The 6,775-nt window shown below is 34.0% G+C and overlaps 1 long non-coding RNA gene across 4 annotated transcripts; it reads right to left on the minus strand.

The window, feature by feature from the left end:
• Window positions 1-451: 451 nt before the first annotated feature.
• Window positions 452-5,450, minus strand: LOC103467891 (uncharacterized). Of its 4 annotated transcripts, XR_014088297.1 has the most exons (5): window positions 4,734-4,868; window positions 3,252-3,301; window positions 3,123-3,161; window positions 2,890-2,925; window positions 452-2,472 (listed from the first exon to the last, which is right to left on the minus strand). It is a non-coding gene; the product is annotated as an uncharacterized LOC103467891 (long non-coding RNA). The 4 variants fall into 4 exon arrangements; XR_014088295.1 differs by lacking the exon at window positions 452-2,472 and adding an exon at window positions 4,906-5,450 and having other exon boundaries at window positions 2,629-3,161; window positions 4,734-4,835; XR_014088296.1 differs by lacking the exon at window positions 452-2,472 and having other exon boundaries at window positions 2,629-2,925.
• Window positions 5,451-6,775: the final 1,325 nt, after the last annotated feature.

Here is a 6,775-nt window from a genome sequence, read left to right on the forward strand (position 1 = left end):
CTTCTCTTCTCCCTTCACTGATAATCCCGGAAAATGACGCAGTTCCTCGTCTGGCCACCAGAGGTCACTCTTCTCCAGCTTTTACTCCAATCTACACGCAAACATTTTTTTTCTCTGCACATGGATGGAAATCAGTTGTTGTGTGAGTGTTAAATAATATTATATAGAGAATCAATTCAACAAAACCATAAATAAGACACAACTCATATGAAATCTGAATTTTCAAATGATTTTTAAAATTTGATTCAAACCGTTTCAAGCAGGAAACTAGAAAAACAATTAGACAATTAGAGCAGGAACAAAACAGCGAGTACTGCACTACTTTTGAATAATGTTAAAAATGTTGCAGGAGACAAGAAGTCTCTGAATTGAACAGGAGAGTCTGGATTTTAAGGCAGCAAGTTTATTACATTTAAATTAGTTTGACATTCATTAGTTTTCAGAGATCAGATAGGAGAATTAAAGAGGAAACAAAAACATAACAGGTCCAGGAAAGAAACTCAAACATCCCATTTTAACAACCGAACATAAAATTAATGTTTAGAGGGAATTAATTACATAAATTGCAAATTAGTTAATGGTTAATGTCCAAAACATGCAGTGTGCTAAGCTTTTATTGGTATAGGTGAGGGTATCCCAAACTAAACAGGACGTTGCCCAAAAGAACTTTTATTAATATTAATATGAGTTACAGCAACATTTAATTTCATTTCGGGATCAACAAAGTATTTTTGAATAAAAAATTTTAATTATAAAAGCACAGATAACTGATTAGTAATCAAGGATAACAAAGAAGTTTACAAAGTTTACAACACCTCTGCCAAAACCCCTTTTTGGCAGAGGTGTTGGTTTTTGGAGCGTATTGGTTTCAGCAAGTCACGTGACGGATACAGGAACTGTTTCGAAATGACATTAACGCGCAAACTGTGTTTATAAGGAAGCGAATCTGTCAAAAGCATTTGCCAAACGAATTCTTGATCTTTTACAGCGTCATCTATGGAGCAGATTCAAAGGAAATGTTTCCGCAGTAGTGTGGGACCATTTTGATCTTATATTGGAAAATAAATTTGTTTTCATTTTTGTCGTTTCATCCGGTTCTTGTCAGTTTCTACTTAATCTATCTGAACCCAAACTCAGCTGAAACTGACTTTTAGTTTACTTTCATATTATGTTCTGCAGGTTAAGTGTCGCATATGTTTGACTAAACTGTCTTATTTAAATAAATCCACCTTTTCATTGCTGAGGCATTATGAGACCAGGCATGAGAACGAAGTCCCAGATTCACCTAGATAAACTCAGATATACAGCCATTCTACAAATTACTGAGTTGCATTTTATAAATTATTTCATATACAGTGATTCCTCGCTGTAACGCGGTTCAGTTTTCACGGTATCGCTGCTTCGCAGGTTTTTTTGTGCAGTTTTTTCCACAGTGTTCTACGTCCTGATTGACCATATGATTGTTAAAAACAGTCTCTGCGGTTCTTCTCTACCTGAGTGCCAATAACGTTATGGTGTTTAATACTGATTGGTCATTCAGGAGATGGAAAATGAAATGTTGAATGCCAGCTGGAAAAAAACTGTGGCCAGAGGCAGCAGAACCCGACCGGATGCTCAGTTAACGAGATCCATCGCTCTACCGTAGATCCAGCTGTGAATCTCGCGGGGCAAGTTGGAGGAGACCCTTTAATGACATGACCCCGGATAACATTAATGCCCGATTGATGCACATGTACATCCGCTGATCTGAAAACAGACTTTGTTCTTTGGTTTCAATGTGGAGTATTTAATTATGCTGTATAATAATTGTAGGTAAATACTTCAGGGATTTTGCCTATGGCGGGTTATATTCGGAACGCAACCACTAAGAAAAACAAGGGTTCGCTGTAAATGTAGTGTTTACTTCCTTTTTTCTACAACAGGAGAAGTTTTGTCAAAAAAGCGTAACAGACTAAATTTCAAAATGTTGTAAAAACTTTTTTTAAATAAAAATTTGTGGAAAAAGAAACAGTCCATGCATCCTCATTCCAAACACATTCACTTAAATTTTCACTTTATGGTACATGTTCACATTATTTATTGACTGTATATCAAATATAGTTTAAGTTTAACTGAAGATATGACATAATACAATATATAATATTCAATAAAATACAAAGACTTAAATCTTATTGTATAGACTAGGTCATCAAATCACTACGTTGCCTGTAGGAATTTTTAATGTCCAGCAGGTGTCAGTATTGAGTGACACAGTATCGACACAGAATCGACAGTTTTGCTATGTGTCGAAACGATACATGACGCCTCATCTACCCATCACTACTCTTCACTGTGGCCGCCATGTTTTCCGTCTGTCCGAGGTTCAGTGTAGATGACGCTGTCTCCATGGTTACCACAAGGGGCGCTGCTGTGCAGGATGGTGGTATGTTTGGACAAATGTACCTCAGAGTAATTGAGGCTGTCACTTTCAACCTGGAGGATGAAAGGAACATAAATTACATCTTAAATTTTTTTATTAGTTTATTTATAATTATGTTGTAATATGAGATTATTTGTCATTCTCTAAATACAAAGCAAATATTTAAATACTTGATAAGCCTGTTAAATCATGAAATTATTTAAAACAGCTCAATTAGTCAAGGTTTTTATTGCTTTTAATCCTTTAGAGTAAACTCTGGAAGACGATGATGCAACTTCTGCTCAGGAACGGTCCTCATATTTTCAGCCACTCTGAAAAAATGTTCAAATATTTAATCAGGAAATCATAAATTACATTCATTTGACAGAAAGCCTTAAAGGACGCCCCCTGCTGTTCTAAAACCACAACTACAAGAATTACCAACTACCATAAAATGAGTCTGAATTAAGAGATGAAATCTTAAAACTCACAATGTGGTGCACAGAAGATGAATGATGAGTTTAACGCTATAAAAGCATAAAAATTATGAATAAACGTTTCTTTTTCATACTAGCTTCATAAAAACAAGAATTTTTTAATGAAAACTGAATAAACAAACATCATGTTTGACTATAAATATTCACATTTATAATTATATTTTCATGGAATAAATTACTTTCACAATGTAACCGAATGAAATACTTGAATTTCAGAGTTTACTTACTGTGCTTTGGATTTCAGGTTCCCTCTTTACTCTGCTGGGCTGCAGGAAAAATTCATATTTCTTCAGATGATTTCACAAACAGTAAAAAAAAAAAGCCCAAACAGATTATTTACACTGATTCAAACTCACCTTTATGACGGTAGCATACTCTGCTCCTACTGAAGGCTTTGCAGAACCTGCTGCTCACAAAACAAGATGCTTAAATATATAGAATTTGATACTGTGAGACATTGAGGTTAGAGGATCTCCGCCATTTTTATTGCTGTGTTTTGTCGTTTATTGTTATTTTATGTAAAACTGATGCAGAGATTCACCTTTCAGCAGGGTAATGATCCCAGAGCTACACTGAATAGGTTTAGTTCCAAATACATTCACGTCTAGTCTAGTTTAACGTTTGTAGCTAAACTTTCTCTGTAGATGTCTTTTTTCTTCCATTTTGAATGAGCTTCTGCTTTTCTCTACAAAAAATGAGAAGTCCAAACTACAAATAGCAAACAGATCTGCAGAGAGAATCATCAGGACTGATTTTTACTCCATCCAGGACTTTTACAAGTCTAGAGTTAGAAAAAGAGAAGCTAAAATCTCTGCAGACCCCACACATCCTGGACACGGTTCATTTTGTAAAAATGCAAACACTTAACAGCCAGTGTGCGTATTGCACTAATCCAACCTTTTCTTCCTCTCTTGTAAACCATTCTATATCAACATCTTTACAAAACACATGTATTTTTATTTCCTATTTTTATGTTTATATTTAAATATGGAACCGGGGTGGCGTTCACCAAATATTTTCCATCTTTGACAGATTTTTTTTTCTTTTAAACAGCAACGGAAAAATCTGATCCATCATTTTTCAATGTCAAAATGTCGCTGTATGTTGTTTTCATGCCTTCTTATTGTTGTGTGTTTATGATGTGAAGCACTTCCAGCTGAAATGTGCTGCACAACCAAACTTTATTGATTAATTGATTGATTTTGACAGATTACACACCTGACCTTGGTGCAGATGTGCCAACATTTTCAACATTAAGCAGAGAGAACATTGTGAATGAATCTAAAATAAATTAATTTTTATTATCATCAGGTAGCTGTTGGCTACTTCTGGTCACTTTGATAAATATTTCCCCGATTTCAAAACTTGTCACTGCAGAGAAAAAGTTAAATATATTCATCTTAATCGACAGAATTGATGTGGATTCTCTGTCCATCTTGTAGAGTATTATTTACAATTGAATATGTAATTATTATTATTTCAAAAACTGACAGGTAAATTGATAATGATGTGATGTTTTTGACGTAATCACTCAAAATGACAGACAACAAAAAAGTCTAGCGCAACTTCTGTGTGGAACCAAAGTCAAATTCCTTGTTTCTGTGCACAAACTGGGCCTTTAAAGCTGATTCTGATTTCTAAACCATCCGTCTCTGACTGGAAAAGACTTACTGCAAAAAACACTAACAGCTGTATTGTTATTAAACATATTAAGATATTAATTATATCTTAATATGTTTAATAATGGGCAGATAAAGTTTGTCGTTCCAGTCAGTCCATAGCAGTGAGTCAGTGAAATGCATTTTCTCCTAAAGTGATGTTAGCATCTTGAAACTCACCTTCATGCTGCTTGTTTTTTCTGTGTTTGAAGAAAACCAGAAGAGCTGCAGCCAAAACGATGATCATGATGGTTATAACCACACCGACAGAAAGCAGAACATCTGCAGGGACATTTAGAGTTTAACAGGCTCATGGTCTCTGCAAAGCTGCAGACATGAACAGGTATCGTACCTGAAGGTGGCGCTGGTGAGCTGGACTGTTTGGTTGTTTCAGAGGAGAACGGAGGAGAAGAAAAGCTCAGACTCCATGTTGATGTTGTTGCTGTTGGAGAAGCTAATTGGAGATAAATAATTATAGTTTTGTCTTTTTAATAAGCAGTAAGTTTATATTTTTATTACTGTTGCTCCACCATGGAAGAAGTGTTCAGTTTCTCATTTTCATATTAATTTTATCTTGAAGTCTCCTCGCAAACATGACAGCAAACATCACATTTCTACACAATATAAAATGTCAAAAGGTCAACAAAACACAAACAGACCAATTATATTTTCAGCAGTGCAACCAAATAAATCCTAAATATGAACCATTGCACTGAAATGTTTGGAGAACCAAAATGTCTCAGATTTTTGTTTAAACCAATTCAGTGTTTTCTGAGCTGCTTCAACGAACGAGGAGCTAAATATTTCCATACTTCACTTTCACCCAACTTGAACTGAGACCTCGGCATATAAAGGCAAATACCTTAAAAATTACAGTGTGTTTGTTTGTGAATTTATTTTTTTAGCATGTACAAAAAAATAAAGTATGAAGCTTTATGTCATATAATCAAGGGAGTGGATGGAAGTATTAACTGATCAATATTCCCAAACCTTTTGCTCCTATAATCTTATATTTACTATAATCCATACAAATAACAACTAAACTTTTATTTAATAGTTTACCCTTCAGTTTACTATCTATTTAATTTTAAATAAAGTGGATGAACAATCATTATTTAAGAAAAAAAATAAAACTAGCATCAGTATCAAAATAATAATATAATAATAATATATATTACATAAAGCAATAATCATTTGAACTGTTTGGACATTGTCTAAGTTCAATATTCAAATTATTGCACAGTTTGATTCCATTTTCTGATACACAAACATTTTTTTGTTTTTAATTTGCATATTTTAAAATATGATTTCCTCCTTAACTTAGTCATGAACAATTTTTGATTTTTTCTTGGTAATTTCTTATTTTTGGATTTGTAAATAACTAGAACTGTCAGTAGATTCACTATGTCAATTAATTTTAATAATTTAAATTGTACAGATACTGAATCAGTGTTTTCTAAATATCCCACCTTATGAATTTTTCTTACTGGTATTTTTTATAGTATTGTTAACAGACTGTAGTAGTTTTGTAATTGTTGCCCCAGATCTCTGCACAATAAATAAGGTACATTTCTGTGCCATTTAATTTTTGGTGCATCCTTTGTTTTTTCTTGATATTTGGTGTAAATTGCTTTGAAAAAAACTCACCAGAGAAAACAAAGATTTCAAAATCATTGTGTTGAATCCCAGTTCTACCCAAAGTGCATCTGTACCATCCAGAGTCAGATGTTTTCAGCTCCATAATGCTCACATAAACAACATATGATCCAACACGTGTTCTATTAAATTCAATGATATATCTGCCACTCTGCGCTCTGTTATCAGTCGTCTCAATAAGAATATTGTCTCCTCTGCAGTCTGTTTTACAGAAGTACATTGTAAACCCAGAGAAGGTAAATGAACATGAAACTGTGATGTTTTTTCCTTCCATCTCTGTGTAGGTTCTTCCTCGAACAGATTCAGCTTCTCCATTATGCAGCTGTGCTGCAAAGACAAACAGCAAAGACTCACTGAAAGTATTTTACAAACCAAACTGAAGGTATGCAGATTCACTTCACTTTTAAATACAGGACTGGATTTACTTGAGGAGAACTTTTCATGCAAACCGGTTAAAACTGACCTGCACCAACGTAGCAGGATAAATAAATAAAACATCAAAAAGTGAAACTGTTTGCTTGGTTCCAATAAAAGCATGAGATTAGTTTAGATGCTTTCAAAGTATA

The sequence above is a fragment of the Poecilia reticulata genome, chromosome 7, assembly GCF_904066995.2.
Source record: "Poecilia reticulata chromosome 7, P_reticulata-male-v2, whole genome shotgun sequence".
In the NCBI taxonomy this organism is placed as follows: domain Eukaryota; kingdom Metazoa; phylum Chordata; class Actinopteri; order Cyprinodontiformes; family Poeciliidae; genus Poecilia; species Poecilia reticulata.